Source organism: Heterocephalus glaber, unplaced genomic scaffold (assembly GCF_053883595.1).
Source record: "Heterocephalus glaber isolate CG9 unplaced genomic scaffold, H.glaber_assembly_v1.0 deba00001662, whole genome shotgun sequence".
NCBI classification, from domain to species: Eukaryota; Metazoa; Chordata; class Mammalia; order Rodentia; family Bathyergidae; genus Heterocephalus; species Heterocephalus glaber.
This window is the reverse complement of record NW_028258403.1, coordinates 10,985,060-11,007,426: the sequence shown is the minus strand read 5'-3', so window position 1 is coordinate 11,007,426 and position 22,367 is coordinate 10,985,060. Positions and strand designations below refer to the sequence as shown.

General features: G+C 36.0%; 1 protein-coding gene and 1 pseudogene across 12 annotated transcripts in view; one reads left to right on the top strand and one right to left on the bottom strand.

Annotated features, from left to right (window-relative positions):
- Positions 1 to 22,367, top strand: part of Prkd1 (protein kinase D1) — a 314,640-nt gene that overhangs the window by 99,470 nt on the left and 192,803 nt on the right. Inside the window, exon 1 of one of the 12 annotated variants that reach the window (XM_087197064.1) lies at positions 17,378 to 17,490. The exons of the other annotated variants lie outside the window; for them this stretch is intronic. The gene's annotated coding sequence lies outside the window, so the exon portion shown is untranslated. Of the gene's footprint in view, positions 1 to 17,377; positions 17,491 to 22,367 lie in introns of those variants that run through there. 12 annotated transcript variants of the gene reach the window in all.
- On the bottom strand, positions 10,206 to 10,304 carry LOC147822339 (U6 spliceosomal RNA; annotated as a pseudogene).

Below are 22,367 nucleotides of genomic sequence, written 5' to 3'. Positions count from 1 at the left end.
ATTATTTGGTGAACACATAGACTTTGTAAATGACAAACATTAAAAATAACAGCTTGTGAATTCACTTGTGGTTATTTAGCATGTATTAAAATGGAATGTTTTGTGATGTTCTTTGTTTACAGACTGGCAAGTAATCATTGAAATTCAAAACACATACACATAATGGAAAATTGTGGAATTTTCTAATGATTTTGTCATTTATAGTATCAAAGTGGAAAGCCAAAGAGGAAGGTAATAATTAGTGATGGTCTATGGGTGCCAAATGCTAGATTTAGTTTATTCACATAATGTATTTAGATATTTCCATCAGGAGTCAGCAAAGTTCAGTAACTTGTGCAGCGTCATCTGGCCTATAAATACTGGAATTTAGTCTCATTTGGTTAAAGATGTGATTTCTATACCTGATGGCACTGTTTCCAACCTTGAATAAATTAATCTTTTGTATAGTTTACTTTAGGCTTAACTTTAACAGTTCCTTAGGGATTTCTAAAAACAGTATCTTCATTCTTCACAGGAATGTCTAGCTGTTCTTTAGTCACATGTCCCTTTAAGAATTTCACTGGCCTGAACAAAGTAAGAACTTCAGGCGTGTTTTCTTAGTAGTAAGAATCAATAGAGAATGTGCATTTTTCATCTTTGTTGCTAGTGGGATATTCCCCAAACAGAATAGTTTCCAGATATGCATGAACAAAACCCAGGATTCTGTACTAGAGCGACATTTTTAAAAATGTTGATGAAAATCTAGATACTATGTACCTAAAGCAAAGAGCAGAACATTAACTGCCTGCAAACATAGTGATTACTTTCTTCCTTTGGAAGCTAAGGATCTCTCAGCATGAAATTTTATTTATAAACAGTACTGTTTCTCTTACAGGAGGTTCATCATGAGGTCATCTTTTTGACTGTCCAGATTGAAGCACTAAAATAATTATCGTTCTGTTAACATGCTAGGCAAAGCCATTTTGGATCTGAGTTTATTTGCTTAGTTAGAAAGACATAAAGTAAATATTGATCCTAGAGAAATAGATACAAAATACAAAAAGGAAGATTGTGTATGCACATAGGATGAAATGCAGGTCATTTCTGGAAGAAAGAAACCTCTGAAAGGATTCTATATAAGATATACCTACGTCATTTGTTTTGGAGTGCCTAAACTTGATCTGTGACTGGTTATTTTCTATAGCTCATGTGTAATGAATGCTTGTAGTCAGATGACTGGGTATTATTTATTCAAATGATTGCAGAAGAAAAACACATTGCTTTCTATAGTGACCTGGGAGGTCAAAAACATTGAAGATGTAGGCAGTACATTAATCATAAATTTAAGAAAAAACACTTTAAATAGAGCACAAATTGGACCATGGAGTTAGTTGTGAATCCTGGTTGCTATGCTGAGTTACTGATTACAGGTATCACAGTTTCTGTGAGAGGATAGATGATTGCACCAGACTGGTGGTCGCTGTGGGTGATAAAGGCAAAGTGTTTAAAAGGTTACTCTGACTGTGAAGTCTGACTGTTTGAGAAGGTTGTGTATGTGGGTGTGTGTGTGCAGGCACACATGCTCTCAGCTGTTCATCTGCAGGCATTCCATGTGGAGGATGCTATTGTTTGATCCAGAATGGCTTAGCATAGCTATGTTGCAATTGGAATGTTTGCATTATTTTAACAATGGTTTATTATAATATTTTGCCCATCAATAATTTTTAAAATAGGGGTGAATGTATTCAAGAATTAGTTTGTGAACCCTTTTTCCTTTGTATTGCTTTATAAGCCCTAAACGTCTCTATAAAGGCTCTAGTATATCCATTATTATGTGCCTTTTAAAATAAACTCTTTGTTGAGTTTTGCAGTTCAATGTGTAAAGAGAGAGTGCAGAGAATGAAAACTGAACTTGAACACTCTATCCAAACCTAAAACTTATTATATCGTTCTGATAGAGAACACTAGGGCTGTTTCAGTAGGATTCATCAGAACATCTCATACCTGGTGGCCACAGTGACTATATTGGTGGCTAATCTGTGGCTAGTTGATGCCTAACCCATGTCCAAAGTTCTGTGTGTTATAATTCTGTTCCTTCTCCTTCCTCTTCTGGCTTTTCCTTCTGACCATCTTTAAATATCTGTCCTTAGCTTTCTTCCCAGCCTGCACAATCTTCCTTAGAGAAGACAAGAGCACAATCTTGTATTTTATCATCATGATTGATGATCCTAACATATTTATATTTACTTTTAACTTCTCAGCAAAACTAAATTGTGTACCAAATATCTCTAAGCATACTACATAGGAATTTTAAAGTCCATATGTTCAAGATTGAGTTTGTCATTCCTCCTTTCCTCTGTCAGTCATTGCTAGCCCAAAGTTTGAGCTAAAAAGTTGCATGCTTTTAACCCCCTCCTCTACCATATCTCATCAAACACAGTAAGGTGGTTGCTAAGCCCTACCCACTCTACCCTCTCTTCCTTGTTAATGTTGTCTCTGTTCAAGCCCTGATCTCAACATTTGATAGTTGCCATTTCCTGTGAACTGTTATACTCAGTTCCTATCTTTTATTGATGATTTGTGCTCTACATTTCAACCAGCTAGACTTTTATCACTTAAATTTTCCTTTTGAAAATATTCTACCCTTTCCTGCGTAGGACTATCTTTTGGTTTCTTAGCATTATATACGAAGCCATTCTAATCTGTCCCTACTTTGTTTGTTTTTATGTCCCTCATTATCCAAACCCTCAGAAGAGGCTGCACTCCCAGTTGTACTCATTCCCTTACTATTCAGGGAAAACGTGTAAGGCTTGCATGGATCAATGTCATTTTCATATGTTATTGGTTGCTTTCATTTGGAGCCCTTCTCGCTTCTTTTCTTGACAATTGAGGTGTGCTTACTAGTCCTTAAGGTTTCTCTCTCTGACACAGAATAAATTGCAATTATATAAGCAAGTAACATAGGTCTCACTTACTGCAGCCTTCTTGGAGCGCTTGATACACACCTTCACGACAACAGCACTTCATGAATTCTACTGTAATGCAGAATTGTATGCCCTTCTCTCCTTAGGCTGTGAGCTTTTTAAGGGTAAAGACAAAGCTTATGCATTTGTTCTCTTTCTATTTGTTTCTCTGTAGTCTAGTGGCTGTATGTAGTAAGTGCATTAAATGTGCACTGAGTCAGGCCACTGGAAATGTGGCCAGAAAGCATTGCCCCTAGATTGTCTTTATTACCAGATTCTGATGTGAGGGAGGCTTGTGATCTAGCAGCCATTGTGTTTAGGGTGCATATGCCTCACCTTCTTGTGGTTGAGCCTGAGGAACTAGAGCGTATCTGATACCTTTGTGGAAAGACTTTAATGTTAGAAAAGACCAGCATTCCATATCAGCCAAGGTCTTATGAAAGTTTGTTATGATGGCCTACGCTGCCACATACCTTGAGTGCAAGAGTCAGGAATTCGGAGCTTCTGTGGCTTGCAAAGATCAAGCCCAGTCTGTGGCTTTCATACTGCAAGTGTAGATCAGTAGATTGTAAAAAATTGTTACATTTAGCTTTTAATTGGAAATTTAAATTTACAGGAAATTTGCCAGCAATACAAACAATACAAGGGCCGTTCCTCTAGCTTTTACCCATATTCACCTGGAGATTTTACCTCAATCACTTTATCATTTAGTGCCATGTCCCACTTTCTCATGCTCTTCTTCTTGAGACATCTCAGAATCTTACATACCATGGCCCTTCACACTTCCTTCCTTCAGTGTGTATTTCCTAAGGATCAGGTGTATGTACAACCAGAGTGTAATTATCAGTTTCAATAAAGTGATCATTTATATTTCAGCTTCACTAATTGAGCCAATCCCTTCTTTTAGAGCTTTGTCTCCCCTTCCTACAAGATCCAGCCTAGGATAAGTTACTGCGTTGGTAATTACGACCCCTTACTCTCCTTTAATGCAGATACTCTCACAACCTTTCTTTGTACTTCATGACATTGACTTTTTGAAGAATAAAGTATGCCCCTTTTCAATAGAACATTTTTTTATTTTGGGGTTTGATGGGTTTCTAGAGTTCACTAAGTCATTTCTTTTGCTTTAAGAAGTTATTGGATTTTATGTACTAATAAACTTACCACATCTAATATAAGTGTTATGGTTTATATGTAGGTGACCCCCAACAGCCTCATGGGTTTATGAGTGGGGCTTTTGGAAGGTGATTGGATTATGCGGGTTTGTAGCTGACTTGCTGTTAGGAGGTGGGGTCTGATCGGAAAGGTGGGTGGCCCGAAAGGGTAAGTCTCCCTCAAGGGATCTGCCCTTTGCTCTCTGCTTCCTGGTGCTATGAGGTGAGCAACTTTTCCTCTGCTGTGCTCCTCTGCCTTGCTGTTTCTTCTTTGGAGCTGACCCACCATGGACTGAAACGTGAGCCAGAATAAACCTATCCTTTAAGTGTTGGGTGTTAGGTATTGGGTCTAATGAGGAGGAAAGGAACTAAGACAGTAATTAAGAACTACATTAAAATTATTACTTCGTTTTCTTTGAATAGATTGATCTTATTTGCTAAACTTCACAGAGAAAACAGAGGCTTCAAAAAGTTTGCGTACCAAAGAAATAGATTGAATTGGCTAACTCTAGGACTTCAAGAAGAAATGAGAGACTGTTATAAATTTCCATTGATGCTAAAACTGGACCAAGTAGTTATATTAAAGAATAGATGAAAATTTTTTTTCTCAAATGAAAATTTTTTATCAGTATTCAGATTTTAGATGCCAACAAGACTAAATTCTTCAGATGTACATTTTGACCAGTTGATTGATACTAAATCTTTGAGTAAAGGTTTTTGTTGTTATTTTGAGGAAAAGTGTGCTGTTTTGACTACAGGTACTTATAAATTAATTCCTTGAAGAATAAAACCCTGAAGGTATTAAAACAATACATGAATATTTAATAGATAGCAAATATTTAGACTGGTTAAACAAGAAAGTAAATTAGCATGGAATTAAATAAGCGGCTATGGATATTTATCTCCACTATTGGAGAGAATTGTGTGGTATGGTGTTTCTGTTTGTTGTTGTTTGTCATCTGTTCTGCCATCTCAGCTAAACTCATGAATTGAGAAGCAGCCTGGGCTTATTTCCACAACATTCAGACCTTACTGTGCATTTACACTTGCTTACAATATGCTTCTCTTTTCTTTCCAAGCGTGGTCATCCTTCATTTTCACACCATAGGGTGCTTAGTACAGCCACCAAACACAGTGCATTCAGATTGTCACAGTCAGTGAGGCACAAGGGATACTGTCAAATGCCATTTTGTAAAACTTTAATTTGTTTTTCTCTCTTCGTTGTTTATGATAACCTACTAGAAACTTGAAAATAGCATTTTCTTTCCTGCTGTTTTTGTCATTTGTGTTTGGAAGACAGACATTTTTTTTCAGTGAAAAGATAGTTGCCTTTAACTAAGAAGGAAGAAACAAACAAAGCGATACACTTTCAGTTTCCTCTGTAATCATGATCTCTTTTTCTTCTCCCATTGTTAGTGTTTCAGGTAGAATTTACGGAAGAAGTATGGAAGTAGTGGCTGGAAGAGAGGCAGGATGAGATAGATGTTATGAGCATAGACTCTGGAGTCTCACTGCTTGGGTTCAAACACTGGCCCAGAACTTTACCAGCCGAGTGATCTTAGACAAGTTAGCCTATCTTTCTCCTGTCTAAGGGGGATTGCACAACAGCACTACTTGTAAAGTTCCCATGGGGCGTTATTGAATTAATAGTTATAGAATAATTAAAGACAATAAGTATGATACAGTAAATGTTACGTGTTTCTTAAGTAAAAATAAATCTCCTCTTCCTCCTAATGTTACTGAACTCATCCCATTTCCTCAGAGGATAACTTGGTGGAAACCAAAATTCCTTGTTCTTTAGAGTCCTCTTCAGAGAGCTAGAAGGTTCTTTACTGAAGAAATGTGGATCTTTCTTGAAATAATATCTTCAAAAGATATTATCCATATTATACATATCCATTTGCCACTCGTTCTTTGGCTTGTTTGAGGGAAGGCATTATTGAAAAGCAAAATTTATTTGTGTGTTACCAGAGTTCTGATCCCTCACATGTGCTTGCATGTGATTTAGTAGAAGCCTCCTCTCTACTTCCTATGTAGCACATTTATTTTAGTTTAAATTTTTGCAGATGTCAGGCAAGTAACCTTGAAAGACAGCGTGTGTGTGTGTGTGTGTGTGTGTATATATATATATATATATATATATATATATATATATGTTCAAAAATGACCCTGGGAAGCACATCCTTGCCCTTAAAAAATGATTCCTCTTGCATAAAAAGTAGAGTATATATTTATAAAATAACTTGAAATCTTTCAGGACTTCATAAGTCTTCTTAAAATCTAAATGTGGTAAAATGAATCATTTTGCAACCTAGTAGGTCACTCCTAGTTCATTTTATACTGAAGGCAGCAGCAGAAGCAGAGAAAAGGGATCTCTTAGACTTCTGGGAATGTGGGAGCATTTCGCTATGTGGAGACCATGTTTAGTAATCGTAAGATTACACAGAATAGATTATTTACATTACTCAGGACATCATACCCTTGTACAGTCCACTGAAATATAAAACTGCCAACAAAGCTAAAGAAGCCCTAAACCAACAGTTTCATGGAGGAAAAAGCAGAGTAAATGTAAACTTCTGATGATTATCAATGGTGTGGTTAAATATCTATTTCAATAGAAAAAAAATGCCACACTTAGAAGACAGTTAAAAGAAGTTCATATCTTGGACTTTGTGATGAAAATGTAAAACGTAAATAATTTCCAGATTATTTAAATGTGTTCCTGGGTAAGAGATTTTCTCTTAAACATTATATAAATTATATAACAATAGTTTTATGTAACTACAACTTGTATTTTTAAAAACAATGAAAGTCAACTCCTGACCATGCTGTTTCTGTTGTCCTTGATTGGTGGCCCGTGCTATTAGGCAGAGCTAGTAGTTCAGGACAGGTAATTTTCTCTTTGTACTGATTTCCACAAACAACTGATTAAAACTTCTAAGAGCAGTTTTGATTGTCTGTGTTCTGTTTATTAAAATGTTTCCTTTGCTTTTACCTGCACTAAAGATAGAAACAATTTTAGTGAATGAGTATTAATATGTAGAGAAGTGGTACCACATTTAAACTGGTAGACATAGGTGCTATTATAATTTTTGTAGTTTATTGGAGAATAAAAAGTGAGCTGGAGGTGGGCTTTTTGAGAAGCATAGTTGGAAGTGTTTAGTGAACTAGGAGTCCACTTAGAGATTTTACAGCGGTTACATTCTTAATGGTCCCTTAGGAGGAACGCTGAGACAGTGAGACATGTTCCACTATCCAGACAGGGTTGAAGTTACAAGATGTATTATGTCAAATCCTTAGTGAATGTTCCATTTCATCATTCCATAAATTGTTCCAGGATCTCTTAATAGTTAGATTGTTATCAATAAACGTCTCCCTCGTTTTCTGTCTTTTCTTTCATATTTGGACTGAGTTTGTGCCAAAGACTTGTGCTTGGATTTTACCTTTCATTGTTATGTTTAGCATCTTGGTCTGAACAGTTCTGCTCTACAGACATTTTTAAAACTAAATTTCTGTAATGGAGTGATGAGAATTTGCTGGAAAGATATAAACGATGAGGCTCTATATGATATTCATGTTAACTATAATGTATTAGAGGGTTTGAAATAAATAACATTATCAGATGTTTGGTTTATCTTACATAATTTAGGTATTTCCAGTAGTAGTTTTACCATAGGAAGATTAATTAATTAATGTAGTATAAAGTCCGATGTAGTAATTTTTCTTTAATAATTAGAAGGTCATTTAGTGCACTTTCTAAAGTTTTAATTTTAAAGTAAGTGAGAAAACTCTCAAATTGAGTTTGAATTAACCAGGGAACTTGGAATTACAGTTGGTTTTAATGGCACATGTGAGAAAACCCAGTTTTAAGGATCAACACAAAACACTTTGTATTGTTTGAATGTGTTAACCATACATTGTTTTCTTCTTTTAGCTTGGAGTTAACTTAAATAGCCAGCCATTCTTTACATTTTTTGTATAGTCACACAATTCAAGTTGGCTCTTGCCTATATTTTGCTTAGTCATTTAAGTTTAGATATATAATTAAATGGCATGAAATATAATTAGCTTAGTTTTGAGTGCTACAGAATCAGTAACAGAAGAGAACAGATTCAGGGCTTTTGTGGTGAGAGTGGATACAAAGTTGTATTTGTGTTAGTGCCAGCAGTGGAGGCAGCAGGGAATCACTGAGACAGCACATCCAGCCAGCCCGGGATCCACGCCTAAGCTGAGTGGAAGGGGTTTTAAATATCCCTTTGAGAAAGTGCATTGAAGTCAGGTGTGCAGACTGTGGTTGGAGCACATGCAGACATAAGAGGTGAGCTATTCAGAACTGCCAGGGCCCGAGATGGGGCAGGGGAAAGTTCACTTCCTTTGTACACTGGCACAGCCCAGAGCCTAGACATCCATAAGAACTTGAGCCTGTCAGAGCCAAACTAGGGCGCCACTAGCAAGGAGACATTGACTGTCAGCCAACACCGCTCTCCTGCCTCAGGAGGTTCTTAAGTGCTTTTTGTTAGACTCCCAGGCGCAGAGCTTGGCTAGACGAAGATGCAGTAATTTGCCACACCTGGCAAACCGTGACAGCATTATTGGCATGCCTGCACCTGACTGCTGCTGGCAGTGATTAATTATGTAGTTGGACGGCACAATACAGTCAAGCGAGGTCATGAGCAAAGTGCTGTTCTACTTGGGGCTCCTCTCTTCCTCCTCTGATACTTTAACTCTTAAGAGAAGCTGCAAAGGGATTTAGTGAGTAAATAGAAAAATAAAAGGTTGGAGAGAAGTCTGCACGTATCCATTCATTAATTCGGTCTTTCATTCAACAAATATATTTTGAATACTTTAGTATGTAATTACTCAAAGTGAATGAATATTCATTCCTCTTTGAAATTCAAATTCTTTTTCCTTAACGAAGAGCCTAGTGTTTACCAGAGGTACAGAGATAGCAGTGGCAAATTAATTTGAGTCCCAGACTTCTTCGTTTACGCAGTACTTCAGGTCTTTGCAGAGTACTGACTAGAATCTTGGCTGTGATCATTCTCTGACAGAGAAAGAAACGTTAGATGCATTGAATGAACATGTAATTATGCTGAGAGGTGGTGCTGAGGACTTGAAAGGTCAGTGTAGGAGCATGCTGTCATCATTGATATTAATTGCTAACATCTAGTGAGTATTTCTGTCCTGCGTGTTAAGCACGGATCTTTCATTACCTCACTTAAAGACCTCACTGGAAATAGTCTCTGAGTAATCTCTGTCCCTTAGGCCCTACATCCTTGACCCTACATTTGCCCTAGGGGTGTAATCAAACTGATCCCTTTGGACATTTGCTCACATAAAAAAGTGACGGAATTGTCACCTGGCCCAGGTCTTCTGGGAATGCAGCCCAGATAATTCATACTTTCCTTATTATATTTGTAGGGTTTCAGCTTCTGACAGGAAAGATATTTTGTCTCTTGTATATAAAACTTACAAGTACCAGTATCAGACATATATTTTGAATTATAAAAGGTCCATAAGTCAATTTTCTGATTGTAAGAATGTAATAGTTCGAATATGGGCCTGTTCACATACAGTTGTTTTCTTTGGTGAATAAAGGCATGCTTTTGCATAGACTAGTTTCGTTTTCAGAGTATTTTTGTAGTTTCTAGAATTTGTGTTTTCATTTTATCTTTAATAGATAAGTCTCAACAGAAATATAGCTGAGCAAATTGCTGCTGAGAGGAGGAATTCACATGGTTAACATGGAGTTTGAAGATTTTGTATTCAGACAGGTTATTTTAAGGTCTGCTCTTTTATAGCATATCAAAATCAAATTAATTCAGGTAGAGATACATTGCATAATTGCCTATATGTTATATATGTCCAGTTAGTAGGCCTTAGATCTTTTTCAATGCGTATAATTACAATATTGATTGAGGTGTAGGAAGTAGTACAGAGAGAGCTTTTGTAATTTTATATATTTTCTCCCCATTACATTTTACAAAGCTAGCATAGAAGCAGAACGAGGATACTGACATGGATACAATCCATTTTTTCTCTGTTTTCCTTGGATTTCCCTGTGTGATGTGTACTTGTGCGTGTATAAGTGTATTTGCTTATGTAAAACAATAACATGGAACATATAACAAATGTGTGTATTTCTTGTGCAAAGACCATGCTAATCTGTGTTGCTCCATTTTAGTATGTGTGCTGAAGAAGTGAGCACAGGCCTTGGGTTTTTATATCATCATTGCCTGATTTATCACTCAGCAATGAGAGCTGTTGGCTTGGGGTTTAATGCTCTGCTTTGGTGTCTCAACATTCTTCATTTTATATTCATATTTGTGTTTTATATGTGAAGTTGATTGGGATAATGGTGCTTGTCTCAAGACTCAAGCCTGGATTTAGGCTGCTGCTTCATTCAGATGAGTTTTTTGATATGGTCCACTGTTTGCTCCCCCATCCCCTAGGACACCAAGCCCTACCTGGCTTCTTCCTCCCACCTTTTGCTTAACAACAGCTGCTCTTCTCAGCCTGTGGCCAAGAGGCCTGGGGTCTGGAGCAGGAGACCAGCAGGTCCCCGCCCAGGGCATTAACAGGTGTCTCCATCCAGGAGAGTCTCAGTGGAAGCCTTGGCTGGGTGAGCATCTCACCCACCCCTGACAGAGACACCTGACACATCCTCACATGGGGATCTGACTGCTCCTGGGAGTCCCCTGTCTGCCTGTGGCCTGTCCGCCTGCGGGTTGGACAGTAAGCCTGTGGCAAGGAAGATACCTGAGTCACCTTCCCTGGTTGGTGCTCAGAGCATTGTCCTGCTGGCTGTGGGAAGCAGAACTAACAGGTAGCATGAGAACCCACATGAGGGCATCCCTGGATATCCCTGTGCCCTAGGGATGTGTGATGTGAAATAGTGAGTAACACGACTGGGGAGAATATGTCAAAGGTAAGAAAGAGCTTGATATTTCAGTACCTTTAGTAGTCTTTCCGCCTGTTCTTCCCTGAAAATTGTGTGCTACCTTCTGATGGACATGGTGTTATCTTCAGCAATCATTTACTATACACAGTGCCCACTTGTTTTCATTGCATCATCCTATATTTGCTTCACATCTCGGTGACATAATAAGAAGATATTCAACGAGACTGCGTGGGGACTAGAGCAGCACAAAACCCATAATGATATAAATATGTGGTGGAAAATTACAATAAAACCCTTGCGTCTTCCACTTTAATTTTGCCTCAAGGAAATGGCAGAATGCCCAGCTGGCAGTAACCAGTTCCAAAGGAGCTGCCAAAACCACTAGGTGCTGAAATATATAGTTTGTTGCTCTTCCCTGTTTGGGTGCCCGACTATAGGTTTTAGGGTTGATGTTTCCAAGCCAGAGCAGGTGCCTACCACCTGGAACCATTTGCTTAAGTGCCATGCTAATATCAACACAGTAAGTCCTAGGAAAGAGTATTTTTAAATTACATTGAAACTGTTTTACATGTTCATAGATGTCTATTGAAATAAAATCACTAAATAGGCCTAAAATGTTTTCATCTGGAACTCAAAAGGATATGATTTGTATCTTGGAACAATGAAAGATTCTTATGAAAAGGAACATGCTGATGGAAAACATTTAGAAAACATTAAAATATTTGAAAATATGTAAGTGTAAATTGAAGTACTAGCATAACAGAATTAGATTACTTTGTCCCAGACCCCTACAAATAGGGGTCCTGGGGTAATGATGAGGAATAAGTATAGTTTTTATGATACATTTTAGTCTTGGAGACCGAGGAATCTCTCTTGTCATTTTGAGAAAGTACACTCATTTTCATTTTGGTGCTTGGAAGTACATTTATACCTCTGATCCCTTTGGGATGCTTAAAGGCTGTGCTTTGTCTCCAGGGAAGGTTTATCTTTTCCTGCATCTAGACTAGTTTTCCACAAGCGGCTCTGCACAGAATACATTACATTAGGGAATCAGTGAACTTAAGGAATTTCCAGGGTCAATTTTTTTATTTTAAGGTTCGTCTGAGTAATCTGAAGCATTTGCCATTGCTCATCTGAGCAAACAACTTCTTCATTTATTGTTTTGCCTGACCTAACATATATTTTGCAGAATGTGCTGGCTGTTTTCTTTTTTCTTTTTTGATACCGGCGATCAAACTCGGGACCTTGCGCTTTCGAGACAGGCGGCAGAACCGCTGAGCTAAATCTCGGCCCATGTTGGCTGTTTTCTAATTCAGCCTATAGAATTCAAACTGGGTCGAAGTGATTCCTCTTTCAGAAACTGGAAGGTCAGACAAAGAGAGTTCCTTGAAATCTACAATTAATGAGAAAATATTTTCATCATGAGTTTCATATCCTACTCTCAGAAAAACAAACTGATTTGATTGTCATCCCTTCTCTGTACTCAGTTTCACAAAGTTGCTAATTAGAGGAAGAATGTCCAATCAGTCCTGCAGGAAGACAAGCAGACCCAGCAAAGGCCCCAGAAAATTTGCAAATTGGGAAATTAACGTAAGAATCATCCTGACTGTTGTCCTTGGCAGGTTTCAAAGTGTATTTGCTGGAAACAAGCTGTTGGTGTGTGCAGTGGCTGGTGAGGTCTTTCACTTGAACTGCTTCTCTCCTCTGGGTGCTTATGCTCCAAGCAGTTGGGTCTTCGCTTAGCCCCTCTGTTTGGTGGATGGTTTCTCCACTACCGCAGTACAGTTTTCTAAATCTATTATTTCTCCAAGAATTACTTCATTTAATGTTTTTTTTCCTTTTCTATCTTATTCCCATGGTAGATTTAGTCCTACTTTTTAAGTTTTCTTCTCTCCTTTCTATTGCATATTTCCCTTCATGGGCTACTAACAAGTGGTTACATCACCTTGTGGTGATTCACACTTTCCATTAATATTGAGAAGTGCTTCTGTGCCAAGGAGCAGAGCCCATGATTTGGAGGCAGCTTGCCAGGGGTGAGTCCCAGCTGCACCACTCACTAGCTCACCAGCATTGTGACCTAGGACAAGGGACTCAACTTCTTGCTCCTCTTTCTGTATCTGCAAAACGGGGTGATAATACAGTTCCTACCTCATAGAGTTACTGTGAAGATTAAATGGCTTATTCCGCCTCATATATTTAAAACAAGGCCTAGCACCTAGTAAGTGCTTAACAAATAGTAGCCATTATTATTTCCTAAGTTTGTTTAATTCATTTATGTATCCATTGAGCCTTCTATTAGTATTCTGTTATTTGCAGGGCTGAGGGTGGGGAGTGGGTTGCAGCTATTCATATCCCAGATGACTAGAGTTCCTTGGAATACATTTAGAAAATGCTATTTTTTGAGGTAAATTTAATATTATAATTTTTCTCTGTTACTTTTCAAGGAGGCCAGTTTGACATGGAAGATGAGAAAAGTAGTGTATCTCTTATGGTCAAATGCATTGGCCATCGTGAATGACTTTTACTTTTTCTCCTGACCTGTCTGTAAGGAGGTGCAGCATCTTGCTATTCCAGGCAGGGCTTACTGACTAGTAGCATGGGAATCCCATACTTACGATTGTAGAAATACAAACCTCAGGCTACATCCTCAGACCAACTGAATACAAATCAGGATTTTAATAAGATCTCTAGGTGGTTGTTTAACATGCTAAAGTTTTAGAAACATTGGTGCTAACATTTTTGGGTCTAGAACACTATAGTTCTGCTCTAGGGAAATAAGAAAACACCCAACATGAATTCTATTTTATAACACAATATTGACTCTTTCTACAAGTATAGCACTTTAAACCCTATGAGATTTCCTGGAAAACTCATGTTAGTATTCTCTTGAGTGTAATTGTTATCGATTAACACCATGATTAAAAGAGCAGCTCAGGTCTACTGGGAGCTTTGGCTCATTGAAAGAAAAAAAAGAAACATCTCATTGATCTGAAGCCCTCAGTCAGTCATTCTTACCTTTTCAGATAACACTTCAATAAATAGCAATAATCTTAGCAGTGAGAGATTTGTCTCAAGGGATAATCTTTCCAACAGTGACTTGAATTGATGAAGTTCGTTGCCTTTTAACTGTTCACTGTGTTGCTGTGGTAACTTTTAAACATTAGGATACGTTTTCTTAGTTGGGATTGTGTCTGAAGAAGGAGGCACCAAGAAGCACATTTGGGCTTCTTGTGCTGCTGGTAAATTACTTACTGAGGGTCTAGCGCTCTTGTTGTTTTCTAAATATTGCTTTGTTGAAATAAGGTTCTGTGAAGGGAAGGCAGACTCGGTCATGTTTATGGGGTGGGCAGCATACAGAGGAGTCAAGCTAGTATTATGATAATCGTCAGCTGACAAAGAAGGATGTCAAGTGCTAGACTTATTTGCTGAAGAACTTTGGTTTTTCAGCATCTCTCTCTTGTAAATCTTACATATCAGTGTTAGATTGTTCTCTTTTCCTTTGCATATATCTGTTTTTGTTGATAGAACATTCTGTAAATCAGTTCACTGTGATTGTTGGGTAGCAAGAAAGATTGATCTCTTAGAACTTGCATTCACAGCCTCTGTTTTTTTTTTTTTAACCATGACACCTGTAGTTCCAGTTTAAACCTCAGGTATAAACTGTTACAATAAACCCTAGGCGTAAGTCATTTCTTCAAAGTTACCCACTATATTTTAAACAAGATAATTATACAAATACAGAATTATACTTTTGATGTTCACAGCCCCTTTCTTGCCCCCCCCCCAAAAAAACTTAGTGGCTTTCCACTGCTAGTTAATAAAAAAAAAGATTTTCTAATCTAGTCACTTATATTTTCCAAATGGCCACACTTTACCTTTATGATCTTCTTACTCAATCTTATGTATGGACCTTGTATACCATCAAAATTGGGCTATTTACTCTAGTCTGTATATACATTATATTTCCCAATCTTTGGACCTTAGTTATGGTTTTTTTTCCCATCTGAAATAGGCTACACATAATTTATGCCCATTGATATTATTCTTATCCTACACTGTTTTCTTGAAGTCTCCAGGTCCTTTCACCTTTCAACACTTAGGTCTAGTCAACATTTGGGAGGGGTATGGAGGGAGCAGCATTTGTGCTTGATCTGTTGAGCTGACGTATCTCATGACTAGTTTACTTAGGTGTAGTTACTGCTTCACAAATTTTAAGCTCCAGAAATTTATTTTTTAATGTATGTAGAATTTCTATAGATCTTAGACAAACCCAGGTTAATAACTCCACAGAATATATTTTTTATGAACTGGAATGCTCATTTACTGATTCACAGTGGTGATGTGCTTTTCTAGGGTACTGATATCCATGGCAGGATGCCTTTGAAGGAGACTCAGAAACTACAAAGTTGCTAAATTGACTCAGAACTGAAGTATAAGGAATTGGTTGTTTTTGGAGGATATTCCATCCAGGTTATGGGAAAAACCTTATTGTCTTATTGGGTCACCTGGTAAGGTTCTTTTCCTCGGCTAATTTGATATAAACACTGATGAATTCTTCAGGTTCCAATCTCTTATCTGTTACTCATACTGACTGAATTACAGTTCTTCTTTACATTTTCCATCTAATAGAAGCATTCTAAAGATAGTAAGCACTGTGTTACCTTCTTTTAAATTTGAATATAACAATGTCCTATCTTACCAATTAATTTGTAAAATATTCCAGGTCTATAAAACCACATTTAGATCCATCTACTCTGGTGCTTGAATCTTTGGAGGTCTGATCTCATACATTATCTGCCTGTTTTTGACTCAACATAGTCTTAGAATGTGTCTTTTGTTTGAACTTATACCAGAATTCTTGTGTTATGCATTAGATGTATTAATTTCTGTATTTCTTAGCACATTTGTGTTATGTTTATTTGTAGACTGACCTTATTTACTAGTCAGGTCTAAATTGCTAAATTGCTCAAAAGCAAGGACTGCTTTTTAAATTCTTCTTTTCTGTTGTTTCAAATACAGTGACTATTTTTCTCAGTTGGACATTCATTCCTTCATTTACTTATTCATGCATTAATTTCCTTCATCCTCCTTTCCTTTATTCACTCTGTTCTTTCCTTCTTTCCTTCTACAGAGATTGATGAAACACCTCTTACCTGCTAGGAATATAGTATCTGGGAATATAGTTCTAAAATACCTGATAAAATAGTTACTGTCACTCATTGATTGACTTAAGCTTTTCATATAATACATTAAATAATAACAAAAGATAAATTTTTATGCCCCTCCCCTTTTGGAAATAATCACACTAAGATTCAGAGAAGAAAATTGACTTTCTTAAAACCATGCAGCTAGGGGTATGGCTTAGATTTCACCAAGGTTGTTGCTTTTGTTGTCTTTTCTTCCTATTGCTTATTGATGCTCTTTGAAGGCAACTTTGTGGTTTAAGATACCTGATGATTGGTTATATTTATCAATAGGCTAGCCTGTGGTGCCTAGTTGCTAATTAGACATTAATATGTGGTTTGCTGTGGAGGTGTTTTGTAGATATAGCTAACATCTCAGTGAACCTTAAATACAGTCATTAGCCTTGACAATGTGGGTGGGCCTTGTCAAATTAGGTGAAGGTCTCATGAACTTGAGACCATTATGTTACATGAAATAAGCTGGATTCAGAAAATATCACATGATTTCTCTTTTATGAGAAACCTAACATATGAAGGAATTAATGAATAAAATGAAGGAGCAATGATGGGAAATAGAAGATAGACTCAGAACTAGGGAAAGGAATCAAGGGAGGAAGGAGGAAATAGGGAGTAGTGTAAAGGGATTAAAATGAGCAAGATATGTTAGGTGCATATACCTGTTCCTCGAAATGAACATTACTATTCTGGAGCATATTTATGCACTATGGACAAAACAGGTCATTGGAAACAATTATGAGAAGTAAAAATAACAATTTATACAAAGGAGACATCAGAGGCAACAGGGAGGCAGACTTTTTGGAGATGGCAGAAGGGATTTGGGGGGGAAAGGAGGGTAGGTAGGGTAGGTAAAGGGCTCAAAAATTATCAAGCTGTGATGTATATGTACCAGCCTCCCAAAATGAATGTAACTATTGTGTTTCCCAGACATTCTCAGCTCCTCAATTTCTGTCTCTACTTTCTGGTCACCATGAAATGAGCAGCTTTCCTTTGTATAAATTGTTCTTTCCCTAGTTCGACTGTGTTAAAACAATTACTTGTTTAAATGAGGTTTTTACCTTTTAATGATCTTTGTCTTAGTGAAATTTGCCAAGAAATTGGCAAGTCTATAACTTTGATTATTTTATACTATTATGGTACTTTTAAATTGATATTAATGCTTTAATTCTTTATTTGTCCACAGCTTAGTATATGTGGATTTCTTTGCTTGAGAATTTTGAATTAGAAAACAGTTTTTCATAACTTAAGAAGGTGCCAATTCATGGAGATACTCCTCCCCAGGAAAGATAAAAGTGAGTTTTGCTCTTTTTTGCTGCTGACATAAAATTTGAACTCAAGGAAAGAGTAAGTTGATTAGTTCAACTATTGGTGAGATTACTGCAGGGAAAAGGAAAAGAATCAGTGATATAGATGATTATTGGATTTTTGTTTTTTTGGTATCTGGAATCGAACTCGGGACCTTGGGCATGCAAGGCAGGCGGCGGAACCACTGAGCTAAATCCCGGGCCCCAATTATTGGATTTTTTATCGTCAAAGTTTCAAGCAATAAGCCATTGTACATTGTAAAAAAAAAAAAGTTGTTGTATTCCTGTACTTTGGAAAAATATTGAAAAAGTGTGAGACCTTTTTCTTATTCATTTCATAAAATAGAATGGGAAAAATAGATTTATAATAGAGCAAGTACAACTTAGCTTAGATAAGTAGAAGGATGTACTACCAGAGGCCTTCGATTATGAATATTTATAGTCTGATAGAGATATAAGAAGCAAATTGGAGAAATTAGTATGGACATTGATCATATTCACATAGTTATACTGACTTGGAGAGGGTTATATTAGCCAGAAGATTTTATCTAATTGCTGCTTGAAATTAAATATACATGGATCCTTAATGTTATGGGCTTGAATTTGAAAGACTCGCTCATCAAGATTTTTAGACACATTATATTTGCTTTTTGCAAATTAGAATCTCCAACCACAGATGCAAGTATACATTGCCATGTGTGGAATTAATGCTTCAGACAGCTTATGAATATGTATGTGAATTTTGGTGGCGCTTCTACCACATGAATCTGAAAAGCAGTGGGAAGTGGGTGGAACTGCATGGAACTGCATATTGCTGTCAGAAAAGCGCAATTCTCAAAGAAAAAAGTTATAGCTGCAAATTTTCATTTTAGACATGCCTTCAAAGATATAAAATTTTCTAAAAAATGAAAGCTGATATTTGTCCATTTTAATTGTTAAAATTTCTGGTGATATTTTTGCAATTTGAAAATGTCCTGAAGACAATCCTTTGTGTTTAAATGCACATGTGTCTTCATGATGGTTTCCAGAATGCCTTAAGTTTTAATATGTGGCAAGATTTGTAAGGTGTTTTTTCTGTTGTGATGGTGGTATCTGACTGAATGTCTCAATAACTGGGTCCACCTGTTAGGTGATTCCAATCTATCTAAATTTTAGTTGGAGTTTTGATGTCTTTGTGATACCAGGATTTTGCTATCAACTGTATTTTAACATGGTAAGACCACGTTGATGTTAACAATGTGCAAAGTAAATGGTAGTGTAGTTGCAATGTGTTCCACTCTGTGGCCAATACTTTTGAATTCTGGTACCTGGGCAAGAAGAGAAGCAGGAAAAGAAGTTGCATGGCTGCTCCTCCAATGGTTTGTGTCTCTACAGCAGGGTCTCCATGAGGTCTTCCAAGCTCAGGAGACAAGAACTCTGCACTGATTGTGGCCCCCATGGGTAGTTTGAATTAGTTATCTGTTATAATCAGCATGAAGTTAATATAAATTTTAGCATGTTCCAGGAAACATAATTACTTAGTGATAAATTGGTGTAAAGCTATGGCTAGAACAGGATCAGTACATACATATATTTTATATGCTCATAACAGTAAAATGCTGATGCTCCAGACAGACATGTAAGCCATTTCTTCTAGAGTGTGTGTTAAACATCAAATTAACCAGTGGCAGATACTGACTGACATCATTCCTACTGTTCTATTCTATTGAATTTAGCTTATTACATTTGATCAATCAATTTCTAGCAATAATACTTTCACCTATGAGTAAGGAACAGTTTGTTTATCAGACAGGCGAATGTCCTCCTAAAAGCTCACCTGATACAACTTTTTATTTTCACCTGTTCTCGGAGTAGGGTTTCTCTAGAGGTATGATATGTAATTATCATGTAGGGAAGGAAAAACAACACTTTTGTCCTGATTTTGATATGTAGTTAGCATCCTTGTAAATTTTAATTACTTGATAATAGTTCTGGCCTAAATTTTCTAGGCAAAAGTAGTTTCCTCCTTCTGTGCAGGTCATCATTTCTCAGTGACCTTCCCCACTAAAGCAATAAGTTGGATTAAGGAAATATGATGTCACATTAATCTTTATTTGTCTTAACAAGCAACAACAAAGACCCTTCTGCCTCTTCATTCCTCTTGTCCCTCTAGTTTCTGTGCTATTCTTTGTTTCCCTTTGCAATGAGCCTCAAGAAGACTCACTTTTGGTTTCTAATACTCCTTTAATTGTTTCTTAAATATTCTTTTATCACACATTTGTCTCTACCATTCCACTAGGAATGTGGTCAGGTTCAACAGTAACTTTTAGATTGCTGTAGCCATTGGACAGAATTTTCTTGAACTATTCCAAAGGATTAGAAACAGTATCTTTCCAGATGTCTGGAACTCACTTGTTCCTCTTCTTTTTTCCAGAACCTGTAATGTAGGTGTCTGAGGGATCAGTGCTGAGCTCTCTCCTTTATTTGCACTAACTGTTGAGGGTTCCATTCAGTCTTTTGACATTAAATATCATTTATTGCATGATGACTAACAAATTAATGTTATTAACCCAGAACTCTCTCTAAAACATTTAATTTTTCTATTTCAGAAGCTATGGTAATTTCTAGTTCTATATGCAAAAATTTTAATAGAAAAGTTTTCTATCTTTCATCAGAAAGAAAAAGCAGTTCATAAAGTGATAAATAACTAAAAATACATTTAATAACTTTGATATTGTTCTAATTAAACATTTATACTATTCCCATATTTAGGAATTGGGAATTTAAGATAGTCAAACCAGAATCACTCAGTTCAGAAAAGCACATCATGCACATTTAAATGATTTTTATGCATACTTGTTGATTGCTATTTCATATTTAAGGTTATTTACCTAACAAACTAATTCATACCAACATAATGTAACATGTAATCCTATTGGGAGATATCATTTAGCCAGAGAAATCATTTGCTTGTTTAGAAGAGTGTTACAAATATGCGTATCACTGTTATTTATATATAAATACATGAAAAAGAATATAGAATTTGTAATTAAGGAAGAAACAATTATACTAATATGATCAGCTAACACATTGAAAATGATTTTAGTAAATTAATTTTATGTGTACATTTTTCTTTCCTTTCTTTGTAAACTTTGTCTTTTTTGCCTATTTATAAGCAGTTAACTCAAGTTGTGTTAACTCAGGTTTAACCAAGTTGACAGTTGGATTTGTAACTAAAATATGCAGTCCATGAAATATTTATAATTTTGGGCTTAAAAATGTCCAAAATTTTCAGTGATTAAAAGCTTAGATTTTGTGTTTTGTTGTCTTCAATGATTACTTTTAACATCTGTGATTTGGGAACATTCTAAATTCACCATTCCTTAGTTGAGCAATTTTGTTTTAGTTTCCCAATAGAAAAAACAATTCCAATTTGAAAAGCAATTTTAGGTTGAATAATTTTAACCTTAGACTCACCAAAATGTTTAATCATTCTCTAAGTAACAGTAGTAATACCCACATTAAAGAAAAGATAATGTTAAATTCAATATTCCGGATATATTTATTTGTAAAAGAAAATTAGGTGAGAATACAATGGGAACATAAATTACTCAATATATGTTGTGTGAGGCAAGAATACAGAGGAAGATGAACTTTCCCTATAACTTATTTGATTTAATAATACAATGACATTTAACATACAAAATACACTTAACATAATTAAATGTTTATATAAGTATATATTATATTTAAGATATGTTGAAATAAGTTTACAAAAACAAAAGCAAAATGGTTTAAGTATGACATTTTCTAGCTTTATATTTAGAATCTTAAAACATTTTATAGTTTGATGAACTATTGTATTTAGTGACTCAAAGACAGATAGTCATAGAATTCAAATAAATGTTTCCATAAATGAAAACATAAATTTCTAAATTGGCAGGAAATATTTTCACCTCACTAATATTTTTGAAGTGTAAATCAAAACTGGTACTCGTACAATTCATTCAGTAAATTGTCAAATCACTAAAATCATAAATCTGGCTATTGATGAGTGTGTAGGGACATGTGAACGTCATACTGCTGCTAGTTTTATAAAGTTGAAGAATTTATGGTGATATTGAGAGAGTTACAACCATGGTTATACCTTTGAGATTTTTTTCTCTAGAAAATAACTAAAAAATACAGCTGCAAAGACCGAGATAGACAGACATACATAGATGATGTGTGTGTGGGAGAATACAAATATATCTTCTTTAACATTGAGTGGTCAGATAGAGACTTGGGATATAAATTTTATGTAATCATAAATATACGGTATAGACTAGTGAAAAACTGTCCATAATTAAGTAAAGAAACATGTTACAGTTACTTACACGATTGTTATAAACATTTAAGACTGTGTAGAAGGGACATGAAAATAATAAGCCAAACTCCTTCCCCCCAAACTTCTCATTTATGTGTTTAATTTACTACAGGAATACTTTATATTTGTCTTCACTTCTTTGCTAATTTATAATTTTAGTTGCAATAATTTTTGCATGTTTCATACTTCAGAAACAATACAATAGTGTAGTATACTAAAGTATGCTGTAGTACAATATCTAGTACTCCAGTGAATTTTTGAGATTACGGCCTCTGTTGTTTATGAATAAAGTGAAAGCTTGAAAATAGTCTGAAGTAACTTTTTGAAATTCTGGGCTCCCTTTTATAAAGTCAGCATTTTAATGTTAAATTATAGGTACAATATGAGCCTAAAATAACTATTCAAAATTCTGCATTTTTTGGCAACAAAACACACATAATCAAATGAGCCAGAAATTTGCCAACTATTAATATGGTTTATTTTTAAATGGCCGCCCTAAAGACCTGTTTTTTGTGGAGGA